Here is a 21,887-nt window from a genome sequence, read left to right on the forward strand (position 1 = left end):
TAGTGATCATAACATGATCGAGTTCAATGTAGTGTTTGAAAGGGAAAAAAGTGAATCAGCTGCTAAGATTCTAGACTTGGGCAAGGCCGACTTCAATGGGATGAGACAGAGACTGTCCACAGTAAACTGGGCAAATCTGTTAATGGGTAAAACGACTGATGATCAGTGGGAAATGTTTAAAGAAACATTTAACGTGATACAGAATCGGTTTATACCCCTGAGGGGCAAGAACTCTACTTGCCAAAAAAAACAGCCATGGACAACTAAAGAGGTAAGGGACAGTATAAGACATAAGGAAAGGGCATACAAAAAGGCAAAAAATGGCACAGATCCTATAGAATCATAGAATCATAGAAGTTTACAACATGGAAACAGGCCCTTCGGCCCAACATGTCCATGTCGCCCAGTTTATACCACTAAGCTAGTCCCAATTGCCTGCACTTGGCCCATATCCCTCTATACCCATCTTACCCATGTAACTGTCCAAATGCTTTTTAAAAGACAAAATTGTACCCGCCTCTACTACTGCCTCTGGCAGCTCGTTCCAGACGCTCACCACCCTTTGAGTGAAAAAATTGCCCCTCTGGACCCTTTTGTATCTCTCCCCTCTCACCTTAAATCTATGTCCCCTCGTTATAGACTCCCCTACCTTTGGGAAAAGATTTTGACTATCTACCTTATCTATGCCCCTCATTATTTTATAGACTTCTATAAGATCCCCCCGAAACCTCCTACTCTCCAGGGAAAAAAGTCTCAGCCTATCCAACCTCTCCCTATAAGTCAAACCATCAAGTCCCGGTAGAATCCTAGTAAATCTTTTCTGCACTCTTTCTAGTTTAATAATATCCTTTCTATAATAGGGTGACCAGAACTGTACACAGTATTCCAAGTGTGGCCTAACTAATGTCTTGCACAACTTCAACAAGACATCCCAATTCCTGTATTCAATGTTCTGACCAATGAAACCAAGCATGCTGAATGCCTTCTTCACTACCCTATCCACCTGTGACTCCACTTTCAAGGAGCTATGAACCTGTACTCCTAGATCTCTTTGTTCTATAACTCTCCCCAACGCCCTACCATTAACAGAGTAGGTCCTGGCCCGATTTGATCTACCAAAATGCATCACCTCACATTTATATATATGACGAATGGGAAAGATACAAAGATCAACAAAGGGTCACAAAACAGATAGTAAGGGCTACAAAAAGAGAGTGAAAAGAAACTCACAAGGGATATCAAAACCAATACGAAGAACTTTTACAGTTATATTAGGAAAAAGAGGGTGGTCAGGAGCAGTGTTGGCCCCTTATAAACTGAAAGTGGGGTTATTGTCATTGACAATGGGGAAATGGCAGACATGTTGAACGATTACTTTGCGTCAGTATTTACAGTAGAAAAAGAGGATAGCATGCCGGAAATCCCAAGAAAACTAATATTGAATCGGGGACAGGGACTCGATAAAATTAACATAAGTAAAGCAACAGTAATGAAGAACATAATAGCACTAAAGAGTGACAAATCCCCAGGACCAGATGGTTTCCATCCCAGCGTTTTAAAGGAAGTAGGTGAGCACATTGCGGATGCCCTAACTATAATCTTTCAAAGTTCTCTAGATTTAGGAACTGTCCCTCTAGATTGGAAAATTGCACATATCACTCCACTTTTTAAGAAAGGAGAGAAAGGGAATCCGGGGAATTATAGACCAGTTAGCCTAACATCTGTTGTGGGGAAAATGCTGGAGTCTATAATTAAGGATAGGGTGACTGAACACCTCGAGAATTTTCAGTTAATCAGAGAGAGCCACATGGATTTGTAAAAGGTAGGTCATGCCTGACAAACCTGATTGAATTTTTTGAAGAGGTGACTAAAGTAGTGGACAGGGGAATGTCAATGGATGTTATTTATATCGACTTCCAGAAGGCATTTGATAAGGTCCCACATAAGAGACTGTTAGCTAAGATAGAAGCCCATGGAATCAAGGGAAAAGTACGGAATTGGTTAGGAAGTTGGCTGAGCGAAAGGCGACGGAGAGTAGGGATAATGGGAAGGTACTCACATTGGCAGGATGTGACTAGTGGAGTCCCGCAGGGATCTGTCTTGGGGCCTCAATTATTCACAATATTTATTAACGACTTAGATGAAGGCATAGAAAGTCTCATATCTAAGTTTGCCGATGACACAAAGATTGGTGGCATTGTAAGCAGTGTAGATGAAAACATAAAATTACAAAGCGATATTGATAGATTAGGTTAATGGGCAAAACTGTGGCAAATGGAATTCAATGTAGACAAATGTGAGGTCATCCACTTTGGATCAAAAAAGGATAGAACAGGGGACTTTCTAAATGGTAAAAAGTTAAAAACAGTGGATGTCCAAAGGGACTTAGGGGTTCAGGTACATAGATCATTGAAGCTTCATGAACAGGTGCAGAAAATAATCAAGAAGGCAAATGGAACGCTGGCCTTTATATCTAGAGGACTAGAGTACAAGGGGGAGAAGTTATGCTGCAGCTATACAAAACCCTGGTTAGATCGCACCTGGAGTACTGTGAGCAGTTCTGGACACTGCACCTTCGGAAGGACATATTGGCCTTGGAGGGAGTGCAGCGTAGGTTTACTAGAATGATACCCGGACTTCAAGGGTTAAGTTACGAGGAGAGATTACACGAATTGGGGTTGAATTCTCTGGAGTTTCGAAGGTTAAGGGATGATCTGATCGAAGCTTATAAGATATTAAGGGGAACGGATAGGGTGGATAGAGAGAAACTATTTCCGCTGGTTGGGGATTTTAGGAGTAGGGGGCACAGTCTAAAAATTAGAGTCAGACCTTTCAGGAGAATAGAAAACATTTCTACACACAAAGGGTTGTAGAAGTTTGGAACTCTCTTCCGCAAACGGCAATTGATACTAGCTCAATTGCTAAATTTAAATCTGAGATAGATAGCTTTTTGGCAACCAAAGGTATTAAGGGATATGGGCCAAAAGCAGGTATATGGAGTTAGATCACAGATCAGCCATGATCTTATCAAATGGCGGAGCAGGCATGAGGGGCTGAATGGCCTACTCCTGTTCCTACTTGGCAGCTACAGTTCACAGTTCATTCGTCTAAAGCTAGTGGGACAACTCAAGGTCAAAGCTAGATATTTATGTAAGTCATTAGATGATCTGAATATTTGCAGGAAAAGTGTTGGTAAAATTCCCAAATGTTCATTAGCCCTCATCTATCAAAATAATGTAACCACATCTTGAGACTGTTAGAGAATACATGTTAATGACATTTGGGATAGAAATAAGTCTGGGCCAGATCACCAGGAATTGGTCCTCAGGCTTCATCTACATCTTTGGGGTGAGCTGCCGGCGCCAGTCGGGCCTCCACTGGCAGCTTGCCCCATGAGAAAAGTCAATTTCGAGCCACCTGTCTCACTGGCAGCAGCCCAAAGGTAAGTTCCAAGAGTAGGGTTGGAGTGGGCAACATGAAGGGTAATCAGTAGGACTGTGGAGTTGGTGGGGGGGGGGGGCGGGTGTTCCTCCTGGCTACACAGAAAAGTTTTTTTAAAAATTAAATACGCTTACCTTTTGTAGGCTGACGCAGGGGCTACTGAAGAATCCTGAGTGGGATCGGCCCAATGCCTGTCCTGCTCATCAGTAACTAATTTTGTAGAGGGGTCCTTCATCAACATATTCCAAAGGCTTAACATCTGTTTTAGGCGGTCATCTGGGAAACCTAAAAAATGGGCTCCGCGAATTATTAGGCCGTCCCACTGCTACATTGGTATGTTTTGCATCCATTTCACACCTGAAATTTCTACCCCACTTTGGATACAATATTTATCCAGTGAGCAAACCAAAGCTTAATGCAAACTGCAGGTATGAGCTGAACCAAGAAAGAAAACACCTTCAAAATGTTAGTTAAAAAATAATACAAGTTATTTAATCTTTGCAACATAATGATATCATTACATTATAAAAGATGTGACTCCTTTTCAAAGGAAAAAAATAGTTGTTTGTGACTTCAAGTACCATTTTAACTAATTAGTTTAGCTTTCTTCAGTGTGATTGTGAGGGGAAAGTCTAGATCACACGCAATATTCTGTAGCATGTGGTCGGAAAGAACACAATTGTTAAAGGTTAACCATAGACATGCTCCATTATGATGATAAGAAAATCAGAACATAAGAAATAGGGGCAGGCGTAGGCCATACGGCCCCTCGAGCCTGCTGTGCCATTCAATCAAATCATGACTGATCTTCGACCTCAGCTCCACTTTTTTGCTCGATCCCCATATCCCTTGATTTCCCTACGGTCCAAAAATCTATCCATCTCAGTGTTGAATATATTCAATGACTCAGCATCCACAGCCCTCTGGGGTAGAGAATTCCAAAGATTCACAACCCTCTTTGTGAAGAAATTCCTCCTCATCTCAGTCTTGAATGGCCGACCCCTTAGCCTGGAACTATGTTCTAGACTCTCTAGCCAGGGGAAACAATCTCTCAGCATCTACGCTGTCAAGCCCTCTCATAATCTTATATGTTTCAATGAGATCACCTCTCATTCTTCTAAACTCCAGAGAGTATAGGCCCATTTTACTCTGCCTCTCCTCTTAGGACAACCCTCATCCCAGGAATTAATCTAGTGAACCTTTGTTGCACTGCCTCCAAGGCAAGTATATTCTTCCATAGATAAGGAGACCAAAACTGTACACAGTACTCCGGGTGAGATCTCATTAAAGCCCTGTACAAATGTAGTAAGACTTCCTTACTCTTGTACCCCAACCCCCTTGCAATAAATGCCAACATGCCATTTGTCTTCCTAATTGCCTGCTGTACCTGCATACTAACTTTTTGTGTTTCTTGTATGAGGACACACAAGTTTCTCTGAACACCAACATTTAATAGTTTCTCACCATTTTAAAAATATTCTGTTTTTCTATTCTTCCTACCAAAGTGAATAACCTCACATTTCCCCACATTATACTCCATCTGCCACCTTCTTGCCCACTCACTTAATCTGTCTGTATCCTTTTGCAGACTCTTTGTGTCCTCCGCACAGCTTACTTTCTCACCTAGCTTTGTATTGTTAGCAAACTTGGATACATTACACTCGTCCCTTCATCTAAGTCATGAATATAGATTGTAAATAGCTGAGGCCCAAGCACTGATCCTTGGGCACCCCACTAGTTACAGCCTGCCAACCTGAGAATGACCCATTTATCCCTACTCTCTGTTTTCTGTCCTTTAACCAATCCTCTATCCATGCTAATATATTACCCCCAACCCCATGAGCTCTTATCTTGCATAACAACTTTTTATGTGGCACCTTATCAAATGCCTTTTTAAAATCCAAATATACTACATCCACTGGTTCCCCTTTATCTACCCTGCTAGTTACATCCTCAAAAAGCTCTAATATCATGTGTAGAGAGGCTGGTATGTGAAAACGCTTGCTGCATGAAAGTGCATTCTATGATGTTTCTTATAGCAAGCTGTACCTTATTAATAAATACTAGATAGAAATACAATACTTACCCAAGTTCCAGTCTGTATCATTGTTCACAGAAATCATAGAAATCACAGAATCATACAGCACAGAAGGAGGCCATTCAGCCCACCGTGCCTGTGCGGGTTCTTTGAAAGAGCTTTCCAATTAGTCCCACTCCCCTGGTCTTTCCCCATAACCCTGCATTTTTTTTTTCCTTTTCAAGTATGTATCCAAGTACCTTTTGAAAGTTACTATTGAATCTGCTTTCACCACACATTCAGGCAATGCATTCCAGAACATAACAACTCGATGTGTTAATAAATTCTCCTCATCTTCCCTTTGGTTCTTTTTCCAATTATTTTAAATTTGTGTCCTCTGGATACCGACCCTCCTGCCAGTGGAAATAATTTCTCCTTATCAACTCTATCAAAACCCATAATAATTTTGAGCACCTCTGTGAGATCTCCCCTTAACCTTCTCTGCTTTAACAAGAACAATCCCAGCTTCTGTAGTCTCTCCACTTAACTCTCCACATCCCTTGTACCATTCTAGGAAATCGGCTCTGCACCTCCAAGTCCTTGTTATCCTTCCTAAAGTGTGTTGCCCAGAATTGCCCAGAATTGGACACAGTACTCCACCTGAGGCCTAACCAGTGCTTTATAAAGGTTTACCATAATCTCCTTGCTTTTGTACCCTGTGCCTCTATTTATGAAGCCAAGGATCCCGTAAGATTTTTTTAACAGCCTTATCAATTTGTCTTGCTACCTTCAAAGATTTGTGTATGTGAACCCCCAGGTCTCTCTGTTGCTGCACCCCATTTAAGTGATGTCCCTCATCCCATTTTGTTACTTGTGGAGAATAATAATAACATAGTTAGTTTTAAGAAATACATGTTTATTGGAGGATAGTAATCTACAAAAATAGAGCAGCTAGTCCTGCAAGATATTTTCTGTCTTGAATTGCTGCAAAGTATTATTAGGATAAAATGAATCCAGTCCTTATGCTAAGGAGAGTGATGTGCACATTACTTAATGCCTGAAAATTCACAGAACGCATCTGAGCTCATGTGTGCAAATTAGAAAAATGCACAGATTCTAACTTCCATGTAATGTTATACCCAGATCCTGCTGAAGCCAACCATGACTGGGACACTCATTTTTATGTTCTGCTGCTACATGGTGGTCTGCTAAGCAAAGCAGCTGCCTCTTAGCTCACACAATTACAAATGGTGGACTGACCAATGCCTCCAAAATCACTCTGAGACTCAAAGGATTTGAGAAACGAAGTTGAAAGCAGCTGTCACCTTCACAGGTTATCAGCAAGCAACTCATAGCAGAATCTGTTCCTAAATGAGCTCTCAGCTCTTGCTGGAGGTCAAGAGCAGTTTGTCTTGAGAAGTGAAACCTCTAAAAATATTGGCCAAATTTCAGGCTAAGAACACATGATCAGAATTGATATACACACACAGGAGAATATTGTTTTTCCCTTGGCTTGTTTTCCAAGCCTCACGCTGCTTCAAACCAAAAAACAAATCATTTTTCCTACCACAGCTTCCCAATTTATATACTGCCCATACTTAAGACTTGACTCTGTATGATCTGATTAGCATCTGTAATTTTTCTATGAAACTGGCACAGAAATTTGCACATGAGACTAATAATTCCTCTTGTTGCTATGTTTCTGTGAGGATTCTCTCTTTTTGGTATTTTTGGCAAGAATAGAACTGTGTTATTTTAAAACATAATTAGAATTTCGCTAGAAGTAGTAAACAGAAGAAGTCTCCAAAACATAATAGTGACCTGAGGAATTCAAAGTTACAAATTACACTTCTCAATTAATGCATTCATTAGGTACAAAGGTATCCATGCGCATCGTGAAACATTGGCCCATTGCTAAGACATGCAAACAAATGGGCCCATCTATAAACTGCTGTTACTATTTCCTACTAACAGAAAATTAAATCTCCAAATATGATTCAAGGATCCTGTTAACTATCTATGTGAAAACAGCAGTGCAGGACAGTATAGAAGGGAGGAAATAAGGGAAATTCCTGTTGATTTGCAGATAAATTCTCCAAACAGAAAATTAAGTTTGAAAATTTTGTACATGTAGATTCACTGATGTTAATGCAGATGACCTTAAATACAATAATCAATTGAAAATAACTACTAATGATATGGAGGATTAAGATAAAACAATATTATACAAACACATTGCACAAAAGGAGATCAAGGATTACAATAAAAAAGCACTGGAATTAAAGTATCTGTAACCTCAGATAAGTCCAATCACCTTTTCTATCCAAATCTCTATCTTTATCAATATTTCCATAAATATGTCCTTCCCTCTGTCTCCAGTCCTATACATCTTCTAATATCTAAGAAAAGACTTCATGGCTCCTATTTTAAAGGGTAGGGCGTGGGCACGGTACGCACGAGCCCCATAGTGGGTGGTGCACCTGGAGAGTCCAGGAACGTGGAGGCCCGGCTGACCTTAACGGCCGGGCATAATTTACATAAATGTTCCCAAATCCCAGAGTCCAGCCCAAATCCGGCCAGATCAACTACCTGGCTAGCGGGTGAGAGCGGGAATTTAGTGGCAAGAGGCCGCAGCCGGGGACCCATGGGAAAGATCCCTGGCAGTCAGTACAGGAAGGGATCTGGAAGCGATCAGGGGATATGCATCCGCGATCGGGGATTGGGGGGGGGGGCCTACTCTTAACCCCTCCCATGCAACGTTCACGCTAGGCAAGTGGGGGGGGGGGGGGGGGGCTAAAACCGAGGCCCACATTATCTTTTACAATTTTATGTCTTGCTTTGGTAAAGCTTTGAGTATACAGTAAGATGGTAGACAACATATTGTAGGGCTGATATGAATAAGGGGATTAGATAGAGACAGGCTGTCCTGCAGGGGGTGCAACACTACCAGGTGAGACTGCGGGGTATAATGCTGGACGAGGAATGGTGGTCCTAGCGTTTGCGTTTGGCTTGTGGGTTGGAGTGAGTGAAAGTGGCGGAGTTGGGAGGGAGTAGACAGTGCAGGAGTCAAGCTGGTGCTTGAGAGTGGAGCAGATGGTCGGGGGCAAGATGCGGGGCTTAGACTGACAGCATTTGTGGGGAAGGCTGGGGTCTGGCAGTGCTCAGGGAGATGGAGGATCAGGTAGCTCTTGGGGAAAGCGGCACAGGGTTTAACATGCAGGAGTGGCAGAGTCAAGGATGTGAAGGTGGTGCAAAAGGTAAGTCTAAAGGTCCTGAGAGAAGGCTATGGATATGCAGGGAAAGTTTATTTTGGGAGGAATTTGTAACATGGAATGAATAAGCTTATGGATCAGTTTAGCGATTTGTTTTCATAATAGTTCCATTTTTTAATGTGTTTATTATGTTCCAAATTTTAATTTTAGATCTATATGGTGGGATGAATGCCAATCAACTTGGATTTCAAAGTAGTTTGAATTTTTTTCAGAGATTTCATTGGTTGTTCTTATGGGCGGTTGCTGTTTGCTTATTGTTTGCTTTTTAGTGAATAGAAAACTTTTATCAACAGATTGAGTGATTTGTTTTACAATAACAATCTGGCCATATTCCTGAGATCCTTACTAAATTCGCCCCATGCTGAGGCCCATATTAGTAAATCCAAAGGTGGGGGAAGCAATCATGAAGGAGCTGAGGGCAGGCCGGCATTTACAATATCAATCTTTACAATATCAATCTTTTGATTGATCAGTTTTTAATCATTGTAACATTTGCAGCAGTTAGCATACAGATAGTGGGTTTTGATGGATTCAAATCTCCCATTCACTAACAATCAATCCATCGGCCCTTTCACTCCTTATGGGCGTTTCCAACACATTCTGGACATTTATGTCTCATGGATGCGCTCGATACAAAAAATGTGTAATCATATAGATTTAGATGCTCTTTACTCAGACTGCCTAATTAGCCGCTAGACACTCATAAATAGCAATACTTCTAAGGCCAATATAAATATCTTCAATGTACTTGTGTTTTGGCATTAATTTTATTTAGTTTCTGAGATCTTATATCATCTGGCTCAATGGCTCAGGGAAGGAAGAAATAAGAATTAAGCATCTATTGATTTAGAAGTGCAATGAGAAAATTGTTCAACCCACAGGCCACATTCCTGAGATCCTTATTAAATTCACCCCATGCTGAGGCCCTAAGATAAGTCCAGAGGTGGGGGAAGCAATCATGAAGGACCTGAGGGCAGGCCGGCAGCAGCCCATAGTTGCTTTGCGGAGCTAGGAATTGCACTCCTGCTCCTTCCAAGTCCACAAAATACTAAACATTTTCAATGTTTTTGGGCCTTTTTTGAGCAGCATCCAGCAATCCCTTTAAGGCTGCTCCTTAATGCCATTCGGAGCTTATGCATCGCACTTTAATAATAGCCCGAACATTCGTGCCGATTGTGCGCTGGTTTCTTCGCTGCTAAATTCGTTACCGTTGCACCCATTTTACGCCCATAAAATTGGGGAAACACATTAAATTTAGACCCCAATTATTTCAATATAAATAAGGTTGAAATCCTAGAAAGGCTAAAAGGGCTCAAAACAAATAAATCCCCAAACATTGATGGTATTTATCGCAGAGTGCTGAGAGAGGCTATATATGTGAAGCACTGACAATCATTATGGGGGAGTCAATGAAGTCCGGATAGGTACCAGTGGATTTGAAACAGGCTGGCATGGTGCCCAAATTCAAAATGGATAATAAAACAGATACAAGCAATTACAGACCCATTAATCTTAACGTTATTGAATAAAACTCAGAAAAGTTCTACAAGAGGCAGGCGATCCCCTCCTCCACACCGCCCAGACAGTGAAGATGAAATTCTAACCACATGAATTTTGGCCAACTCTGTTTGAGGACAGGTTGTGAAGGTTTTCTTATGGATGATTTTGGAAAGATCAACAAAGGGCAAACAATGGCCATGTTATGAGTTTAGATTGTTTACACACATATGTGTTAGTCTTAATCTAAATATAAAAATGACATAACTGAGACTATTGTACAGTAACTGTTACATATTACAGCTATTCACTGTACATAGAGAACTGCACATTTTAGATCACCTATTAGTACAATCAGTGCAATGGACAAAAAACAAATGAAATGGCGATGATGTAATTTAAATCATACTTCGCACTGATTCCTTTTTAAACACACAAACACACGCACAATCTTCACACCTCCTTTTCATCTAAAATGTTTAGCAAATGTCTTCCCGCTATACATTTCCGTATATGTTCTTCATTTCAATGTGAAGACAGACGGGTCATTTGTTACTCACAGAAATTAATTAATTTATTTCCTAATCTTAGAAGGGAATAGATACGTCTTATGTATTTCTATTATCTCTATATGTAGACAGGTGGGTCATTTGTCACTCTTTCATTTATTCTTTTGTGTAAGAACAGCATCCCACTGATTCCATCTACTAGTACCTCCATGGCCCAGGCAGCTTATCAAGCCTTATTATTCTGTCATTTGTAAAGTATTCAGCAGAACTAGCCATATTTTAACCAGTTAGATCTTTTAAAGTAGGTTGCTTTTGGCCTGTGAAGTGCGAAAGTAGGATACATGTAGCTGCAATGTGACTGGTTAATTTTTTATCACTCCCAAATTGGGTTTCACAAAACCTACTGCAGGGCAATTGTTAACAAGTACTTTACCAGTGTTCATTGGTGGAGGGGCATGGTGATTTCTTACAAATTTCCACAAGAATTGCTTCCTTTATTTTCCTTCAACTTCGTTCATTTCCTCCAAAAGATAATTGGATATACATGTGAAAAGGGAAAAATTGCAGGACTATGGGAAAAGAGCAGGAGAGTGGAACTAATTGGATAGCTCTTTCAAATGGGCACCTTCCGTGCTGTAAGAATCTAAGATTCTATAACTTGGGCTGTGTGGGAGATCTTTTTAAATATCCTCATTTCAACTTCTCTACTGGCTTCTGACCAATATGGTGTTATCATTTTATAACAAAATTGAATATATCCTGAGAATTGTTAGAACTCTGCACTGTTAAATGGTGGACTATCCATGATGTTACTAGCTTCCAGTATTCCATGAACTGCAAAGATCTTGTTTTGTGGCTCAGGCAATGGGGCCGAAATTGGGCCATGTAGCGCCCATTGTGTACGCGCTATGTGAACTCCTAAGGACCTATAATGGCATCCGGGGTGCGCACGCACACTTCCGGCATGACGTGTGCAGGACGCCATATTGGTGAAGGTGTTTGCGCACGCGCACTTAACGAGTGTCGGTACCATATAAAGTAGGGAGACTATGCGGTAGATCAGTGTGCAACCCTGATTTAAAGAGACAGATGCGATTTTGGAACTCCACGCTCCAGCCAACGCACTCTCTTAACTTTGCATAGCTGAACAGGTCTTAAACGGCATGGAGGACTCTCCCACCAGTGCTATTTAAAGGGATTATGCAGGAGTTACAGGTTTGTTTCAGTGAGGTGGTCACACCGCAGGTAAAGATTACGCAGGCAGAAAGGAAATGGGTGACCACCAGGCAGAGTAAAAGGACTAGGCAGGGAGAGCAGGATTCCCCTGGGGCCATCTCTCTCTCAAACAGATATACCGCTTTGGATACCATTGGGGGAGATGGCTTATCAGGGGAAAGCAGCAAGAGCCAAGTTCGTGGCACCACGGCTGCCTCTGCTGCACAGGTTGGGAGGAATAAGAGTGGCAGGGCTATATTGATGGGGGATTCAATTGTAAGGGGAACAGAGAGGCATTTCTGCGGCTGCAAACGTGACTTCAGGATGTTATGTTGCCTCCCTGGTGCTGGGGTCAAGGATGTCACGGAGTGGCTACAGGGTATTCTGGAGGGGGAGGGTGAACAGCCAGTAGTCGTGGTCCATATCGATACCAATGACATAGGTAAAAAAGGGATGAGGCCCTGCAAGGTGAATTTAAGGAATTAGGAGATAAATTAAAAAGCAGGACCTCAAAGGTAGTGATCTCAGGATTATTACCAGTGCCACGTGCTAGTGAGTATAGGAACAGGAGAATGGACCAGATGAATGCGTGGCTGCAGGAGGGAGGGATTTAGATTCCTGGGACATTGGGACCGGTTTTGGGGAAGGTGGGACCTGTACAAGCAGGATGGGTTACACCCGAGCGTTCTGGGATTGATGTCCTCGCAGGGGTGTTTGCTAGTGCTGTTGGGGAAGGTTTAAACTACAATTGCAGGGGGATGGGAACCTGAGCAGGGAGACAGAGGAGGGGGAAACAAGGATAGAAACAAAAGACAGAAAGGGAAGAAGCAATAGTGGAAGGCAGAGAAAACAAGGGCAAAAAGCAAATAGGGCCATAGTGCAAAATAAAACTAAGACGACTAGCAATCTTAAACAGACAAGTCTAAAGGCTTAATGCGCGGAGCATTCGCAATAAGCTGGATGAATTAACAACGCAGATAGATATTAACGGTTATGATATAGTTGCAATTATGGAGACATGGCTGCAGGGTGACCAAGGATGGGAACTGAACATCCAGGGGTATTCAATATTTAGGAAGGACAGGCAAAAAGGAAAAGGAGGTGGGGTAGCGTTGTTAGTAAAGGAGGAAATCAATGCAATAGTGAGGAAGGATATTGGCTCGGAAAATCACGATGTGGAATCTGTATGGGTGGAGCTAAGAAACACCAAGGGTCAGAAAACTTTGGTGGGGGTTGTCTATAGGCCCCCAAACAGTAGTGTAGATGTAGGGGAGGGCATTAAACAGGAAATTAGAGACACATGCAAGAAGGGTACAACTATAATCATGGGTGTCTTTAATCTACATATAGATTGGTCAAACCAAATTAGCAATAATACTGTGGGGGAGGAATTCCTGGAGTGTGTACGTGATGGTTTTCTAGACCAATACGTTGAGGAACCAACTAGAGAACAGGCGATCCTAGACTGGGTATTGTGCGATATGAAAGGGAAGAGCGACCATAACATGATAGAATTCCTCATTAAGATTGAGAGTGAAGTAGTTGAATCCGAAACTAGGGTCCTGAATCTAAATAAAGGAAATTATGAAAGTATGAGGTGTGAGTTGGCTGTGGTAGATTGGGGAACTTTACTAAAAGGGATGACGGTGGATAGGCAATGGCTAATATTTAATGAATGGGTGCAGGAATTACAACAATTATTCATTCCTGTCTGGCGCAAAAATAAAACAGGAAAGGTGGCTCAACCATGACTTACAAAAGAAATTAGGGATAGTATTATTTCCAGAGGAGACACAAAATTGCCAGAAAAAGCGGCAAGCTTGAGGATTGGGAGCAGTTCAGAATTCAGCAAAGGAGGACAAAGAGATGGATTAAGAGGGGGAAAATAGAGCACGACAGTAAACTGGCAGGGTTCATAAAAACTGACTGTAAAAGCTTCTATAAATATGTCAAGAGAAAAAGATTAGTGCAGACAAATGTAGGTCCCTTACAGTCAGAAATGGGGGAAATTATAATGGGGAACAAAGAAATGGCAGAACAATTAAACACATACTTTGGTTCTGTCTTCACAAAGGAGGACACAAATGACCTCCCAGAAATGTTAGAGAACCAAGGGTCTAGTGAGAGGGAGGAACTGAAGGAAACCAGTATTAGTAAAAAAAATAGTGCTAGGGAAATTAATGGGGCTAAAGGCTGACACATCCCCAAGGCCTGATAATCTACGTCCCAGGAAGTGGCCCTGGAAATAGTGGATGCATTGGTGATCATCTTCCAAAATTCTATAGACTCTGGAACAGTTCCTACAGATTGGAGGGTGGCAAATGTAACCCCACTATTTAAAAAAGGAGGGAGAAAAAACAAGGAATTACAGACCAGTTAGGCTAACATCAATAGTGGGGAAAGTGCTAGAGTCTATTATAAAAGATGTGATAACAGAACACTTGGAAGGCATTAATGGGATTGGACAAAGTCAGCATGGGTTTATGAAAGGGAAATCATGCTTAACAGATCTACTGGAGTTTTTTGAGGATGTAACCAGTAGAATAGATAGGGGAGAACCAGTGGATGTGGTGTATTTGGATTTTTAGAAGGCTTTTGATAAGGTCCCACACAAGAGGTTACTGTGCAAAATTAAAGCACATGGGATTGGGAGGAATATACTGGCATGGATTGAGAATTGGTTGACAGACAGGAAACAAAGAGTAGGAATAAACAGGTCTTTTTTCCGGGTGGCAGGCAGTGACTAGTGCTTGGGCCCCAGCTATCCACAATATATATCAATGATTTGGATGAGGGAACTAAATGTAACATTTCCAAGTTTGCAGACGACACAAAGCTGGGGTGGAATGTGAGCTGTGTGGAGGATGCAAAGAGGCTCCAATGTGATTTAGACAAGTTGGGTCAGTGGGCAAGAACGTGGCAGATGCAGTATAACATGGATAAATGTGAGGTTGTCCACTTTGGTTGTAAAAACAGAAAGGCAGATTATTATCTGAATGGTGATAGATTGTGAAAAGGGGAGGTGCAATGAGACCTGGGTGTCCTTGTACACCAGTCGCTGAAAGCGAGCATTCAGGTGCAGCAAGCAGTTTGGAAGGCGAATGGTATGTTGGCCTTCATTGCAAGAGGATTTGAGTACAGGAGCAGGGATGTCTTACTGCAGTTATACAGGGCCTTGGTGAGACCACATCTGGAGTATTGTGTGCAGTTTTGGTCTCCTTATCTGAGGAAGGATGTCCTTGCCATGGAGGGAGTGCAACGAAGGTTTACCAGACTGATTCCTGGGATGGCAGGACTGATGTATGAGGAGAGATTGGATCGACTAGGCCTATATTTATTAGAGTTTCGAAGAATGAGAGGTGATCTCATTGAAACATATATAAAATTCTAACAGGACTAGACCGACTAGATGCAGGGAGGATTTTCCTGATGGCTGAGGAATCCAGAACCAGGGGTCACAGTCTCAGAATACGTGGTATGCCATTTAGAACTGAGATGAGGAGAAATTTCTTCACTCAGAGGGTGGTGAGCCTGTGGAATTCTCTACCACAGAAGGCAGTGGAGACCAAGTCATTAGATATATTCAAGAAGGAAATAGATATATTTCTTAATGCTAAAGGGATCAAGGGATATAGGGAAAAAGCGGGAACGGAGTACTGAGTTAGATGATCAGCCATGATAATTTTGAATGGCGGAGCAGGCCCGAAAGGCTGAATGGCCTACTCTTGCTCCTATTTTCTATGTTTTGTTGCTGGATCATTGCTTCTGGCTGCTGATGCATTTGAACCTGTTTTTGGAGGCTTTCTATACTTGAATACTAGGACAAGGGGACATAGCCTAAAAATTAGAGCCAGGACTTTCAGGAGTGAAGTTAGGAAATGCTTCAGCATGCAAAGGGAGGTAGAAGTTTGGAACTTTCTTCCACAAATGGCAGTTGATGCTAGCTCAATTTTAATTTTAAATCTGAGAGTGATAGATTTTTGTTAACCAAAGGTATTAAGGGAGATGGGGCTAAGGCGAGTATGTGGAGTTAGGTCACAGATCAGCCATGATCTCATTGAATGGCGAAACAGGCTTGAGGGGCTAAATGGTCTACTCCTGTTCCTATCTTCCTATAATAAAGTTTCAATACTCAACAGGGGGTGGCCTGAGTAGCTAACAGTCAACAGCAAGGGCACTGGCAGAGTGGTAGGGGTGTGACAGGAATGCTGTCATCCTGAGACAGGACAGTAGGTTCATGTTCCATGGAGCCACTACCACTTGCTGCCTTCTGTTATGCACTAGCTTCTCCTGCAAGAAAGCAGGACGTGTGTCGTTGAGCGCCCTGCAAGATGTTTGGGTGTTGTGGCTGTCATGGTTAAATAGCTGCCAGTGTGTGCGACCTGTGAATTGTGGGTATGCGGCTTGCAACAGTGGTAATATGTGCGGGTGAGATGAAGTATCTGATTGGAAGTGTTGAGTACTGATTGAAAGAGTTTGTTCGTATGTGGGTGATGGGGGCAGGGTGTAATGCTGAGCAACCTTTATTCAATATTTTGAAGGAACTCAACAGTTTGTAAAAATAAGGGCGAGACCTGCATCTGTGTTTTACGTGTGCAATTTCTGATTTCTATTCAGATTCTGTTCAGATCTGTATCTTATATTTTGAAAATATAAGAGTCCCGCAAGATTTGAGCAATCAAGTTGTTGCTCATTAAAAATTCCAGAGTTCCCATCATCACCATGCTTCATTATATTGCAGCACAGATTCACTTCACACTAACTTCCACCACTTCCTGCAGAGCACCTTCCTTTCAAGAGGTGCAGGCTGCCTTTAAGTGGTGCTCGCCATTCGCGATATCTGGGCCCCCTGCTGGTAAGCAGTCACTCAACAGCACAGGTAGGGCTGGCTGCAAGCAGCAATCATAGAAATCACCAGGCAGCACGAACGACCGGGTGTGGGTTAATTGCGCATCGCAATCCCCGTGCCCGTTTTCAGGGGTTAACCAGTTTAACCGTCATTGATTTCACAATTTCAATTTCGGGATATCTGAAGCAATCCCTGTGACGATGTTAGAAGGAAAGAGTCCACAACCATCAACATTTACTTTCTGCAAAGGGCATTCTGGAAGTTTGAACAACACAAGTGGCTGTCTCTTATTTTCAACTTGTGTTGCCTGGAAAGCAAATGCAAGACTCCTCAACTTCCCCAGCTGTCTTCCTGGTGTCAGGAAACCACACTTGCAGTCATGACTATGTGTTCATGATTCCTTGATCATTATATGGGATGTTCACTGCATGATCTTGTGATGATTCTCATCCTTGTTTTCAAATCCCTCCATGGCTGCGCCCCTCCCTATATCTCCAGCTCCTCCAGCCCTATAGTCCTCTGAGATCTCCGAGCTCCTCCAATTCTGGCCTCTTGTACATCCCTGACTTTCATCGCTTCACCATTGGTGGCCGTGCCTTCAGCTGCCTCGGCTCTAGGCTCTGGAATTCCCTCCTTAAACCTCTCCACCTCTCCTCCTTTAAGAGGCTCCTTAAAACCTGCTTCTTTGACTACGCTTTTGGTCACCTGTCCTAATATCTCCTCATGTGGCTTGGTGTCAAATTTTGTTTGATAACACTGCTGGGACGTTTTACTATATTACAGGTGTTAGATAAATGCAAGTTGTTGTTGTTTGATCAAGGTAAGATAATCCTGTCTCCTCTGAATCCAACTCCATCATCAGTTACTGACATATCTCCTCTTGCATTCCATGGTGTTTTGTGTGACTCTTTTATCATGTACCATTTACCTATATTGTACGTGAAGGGCAGTACCTCTGGGGTAGATTTCAAATTTCGGGCAGCTGACTAGCAGAGTGCACTGGCCGGCTGCCCATTCTGGCAGCAAAGAGGGCCCCGCAATTTTATAGGAACATAGAAAGATAGTAAGAGGAGGAGGCCACTTAGCCCCTCGAGCTTGTTCCCACCAATCAATGAGATCATAGCTGATCTGTGACCTAACTCCATATACCCGCCTTAGCCCCATATCCCTTAATACCTTTGGTTAACAAAAATCTATCAATCTCAGATTTAAATTTAATCCTTGAGCTAGCATCAACTGCTATTTACGGAAGAGTTCCAAACTTCTACCACCCTTTGCGTGTAGAAGTTTTTTCTAACTTCACTCCTGAAAGTCCTGGCTCTAATTTTTAGACTATGTCCTCTAGTCCTAGACTCCCCAACCAGCAGAAATAGTTTCTCTCTATCCACCCTATCATGTTTCCTTGAGAATTTTGAGATTTGGGCCTCATTTGAATCCAACTGGCGTGCTGTGGATGCCTAATGGTGTCTGAGGCAGCTCGCTGGTTTTGGGCCACGGGAATGTCGGCCAGCTGGAACGCCGCTGGCAGCTGCAGGTAGGTCCAGGGAGTCAAGGGCCAGGCTGCAGGGGGGAGACTGGGCCAGCAGTAATTTTATGGGGCTCAGAGAAACAGGCCTGCTTCTCCTGGCCTCACAGAAATAATGCGAAACTTATGTTTCTAGGGCCTTTTTGGCTCTATCACTAGTGAAACTGGTCAGAACGTGCACGGGGCATGCTCCAACCAACTCTCTCCTAAAATGGCACTTAGGGTCGTCTATACCTCACAGGACCCCGACTTGCATTTTAAATAGATGTACCACCTGTGACAGGGGTGCGTTCCAGCCGCCGGACGTTAGGCCCGGGGGAACAATGCTGCAGGCGCAGCGACAGTGGGAATGGGGCGATAAGTCATTCCCCACCATGTTTGGGGTGTTAATACCCTGTTTCCTCCAGGTGGGAGGCCTCAAAATTCAGCCCTTTATTTCTTGTATGACTTCATCAAGAAGGAGCTCTTCTGAAGTTGCACACAGTGGAACGAAGCTGATGATTTCTTTAGCCAAAGTTTGAAGAACAGTTCCCAACAAAGTGTTGGTTTGAGAGATGTGAAATGCAATCTGACAGAATTTGCTACATAATACACTGCAATCACGTTGTAAGATTGCAATTCCAAAAGCTTCTTCTGGAACCAGAATAAAAGATTCAGTGGATTCTAATTTGCTGTTAGTGCACTGAGTGGGCATTAAATGAAAGCTAATTGTACGTTCCATTTTTAGTGCAGTATCTATTCCACACAATTTTTGTCAGTGGACAATCTTTGAGCTCTGATGTGTTAATTCTAACACACAACAGGCCAGCTAATGTGATAACATCTGATGTGAAATTATTTAAGCATTTTTCAACAAACATAGTTGGCACTTACAGGTTACACATAAAACGCAATGAGTTAATAATGCCACGGTCTCAGCAAGTTTGAAACACTATTGACAGAGCAAGGTGCCAAAAGGCTAGGTTTATGTGCGTTGCCCTCCAGATTATACTTGACTGCATAACAGAGAAAAAAAAAACTCTTTATGGGTCTTAAGGCATCCAATAAATAAATAGTATATCCAGGAGAAATGGGAGTCAATCACCTGGGTCAATATGGTGTCTTGCTGCTGCCATACAGGGGAATATATAAGGAAGAAGATGTCTAATTTAAAGTGCCAAAGTAAGATGGCTATCTGGCAACCATTTTACACTACTATATATGGGTCTAAAGGGCAATTACCTGACCTTGCAATCTATAAATCTAATTTGCAATTATCTTACATAACTATTACACGTATTTGTCTTCTAGTGATGTCAGTGACAAGGTAGGGTCGTTCTCAGCCATGGTTTAGTGAAACAATGTTGCTAACCTCATTTTATTCATTAAAGGGATGCAAGTGCCGTAGAAGGACAGTTAATGTAGGTACTGCATAGTGAGAAAAATAGGCTATAAAATGTGAATGCCAAGAAGTAGCAGTCATCTTATTCTCTAACTATCTGAAAGGAGCCTTTCTCTTTCAGCATCTGCAGTTACTAAGATTGTGACTAGCAATATATAGGCCTTCACTCTGCAAAATTTGATCTTATTCAATGTGTAATTTTAAATGTAGAAAAAGGCAGCATTCAACAGTTAAGAGTTTGTAAGAACTAGGGGAGAGTCATGAAACTTTAAACTCCTCACCTTTGTGAGTGTGCCACAATGGTCGTTGGATAGGAGACAGCACATAGCTTCAATTATGCAGTTGTTTACAGGCTCTTAACATTCAAAGCTTGTGCAATACTAATCATATTTGTTCAATATGTCAATGAATGTCACTTGAATCATGTGAAAAGCAGTGTTTCTGCCCCTCACATACACATTAGGGAAGATGGTTTTGAATCTGTGCTCCTGTTTGGAGCTTCATGTGCTGGGAGTGTGTGTAGGTCAGCAGGCCCTGCAACATTTTCTATCCTTTAATTTTAATTTATGGAAAATCCTGCAGGGTACAGTGGCCTCCAAGCTTGAATTCCTACTATACGCTCCCTGAACTGGATTTGCACAATCACAGAATCTACCCCAGGGCATATACTATTATTGCAACAGAAATGTGTTTTATCATGACTGTGTGCTAATCATGTTTTTTTTTCTCACAGAAAAGTAACAAGATCCACAAGATCAACCCCATCTTATGATTGCAATCTTCGCCACAGCACTAAGTATAACTGACATCACTCCAAGCAGCCACCAACCCAACAATAAGCATTTTAGAGAATAATGGCGCGTTGAGGAGAGCATTGGGTGAGATACCGATCATGGATGAGGAAGGGGCAGTGGAGATTGGCTAAGCAGAAGTTAAGCATGGCAAATATGGCCATCAGTTGCTTAAATTGTGTGGCTCTTCTTTCTGAGTTCTTGCAGAAGGGTTCTCCTGTAAAATAGGTTTTCCTTATTTTTTCATGTCTCCTAAATTTAGTTCTCTTTAAAGAACATTTAGCGCATGCACTACTAAATCTCAGAGAAAATTAAACCCCAATGTGGGCTTTCTGAAGATACATTTTTTTGTTTGGCCAGTTGGGTGGGCAGCACACACAAAAATCCATCACCATGCCTCACAGTCTCCGAGCGAAGCTACTGAAAAATCCATATAGATAGGGTTTTTATTTTGATGGTATGGAGCACAAACTCTCTTCATGTAGGTTAAAATTCACTTACCCAAGTCCAGGCAATTAGGCGGAGGTTGGCAGCTACAGATGAAATCCCAAAATATAATCCTTTGTCCTATTTGAGACAGGTGTGAGTGGTGAAGGTCATGATGTGATGGCTGAGTGAATTGGATTCACCCAGAAATATACTGATTTCAGTCCTAACTTGGAGAACATACATAGTCCATTTAGCTCTGCAACAACTGCATCTAGCATTGGTATATCATATTGCTTTTCATACAATCATCAAGTTTGGACCGTGATTGTACATAAAGTCAAATTCTTTGAAGTGCACAAAATCAATTGATCAATGATCTTTAAAAGGATGACAAAGTATTTGATTGCCTGAAAATTCCAAGTATCTAGGTGAGGGAGAGAGTGCCTTCTTAAACTCATGTGAAAAGTATGAAATGCAATTCTCTTTCTCATACAATAGTATTGTACAAGCATCATTCATAAATTCTTTCTTAATACACCCACCAACACCAGTTTATTAAATCAAAATACTAAAATAAAAAATATTGGGCCAGATTCTGCTGTGAAAATAATGGTGAGACTAACAGTGCTCACAGTTATTTATGCGCAAATTGGACAGCAACTTCCGGCAAGTGCAAATACGAAGTTAAACATGAAGATCCGGAAGTTGTTGTCCGACATGAGCTGCCCCTCCTTAAGCTGCATGAAAACAGCAACTCGCCGCCTGGCTCCCCATTCAAATGTATTGAACGGCATGAAGTTCCTGCACTGACTTCATAGATATGGACTAAACACGCCAATCTTGTCCATTCCAGTCTAAATACCCTTTCATGGCATGGTAAGACATAATTACTGCCAAACAACCTCTCTGACACTGAAAATTAACTCTTACAAGTGTGGGGTCTCATTTCTTCAGCTTTTAA

Source organism: Heptranchias perlo, chromosome 6 (genome assembly GCF_035084215.1).
Source record: "Heptranchias perlo isolate sHepPer1 chromosome 6, sHepPer1.hap1, whole genome shotgun sequence".
Taxonomy (NCBI): domain Eukaryota; kingdom Metazoa; phylum Chordata; class Chondrichthyes; order Hexanchiformes; family Hexanchidae; genus Heptranchias; species Heptranchias perlo.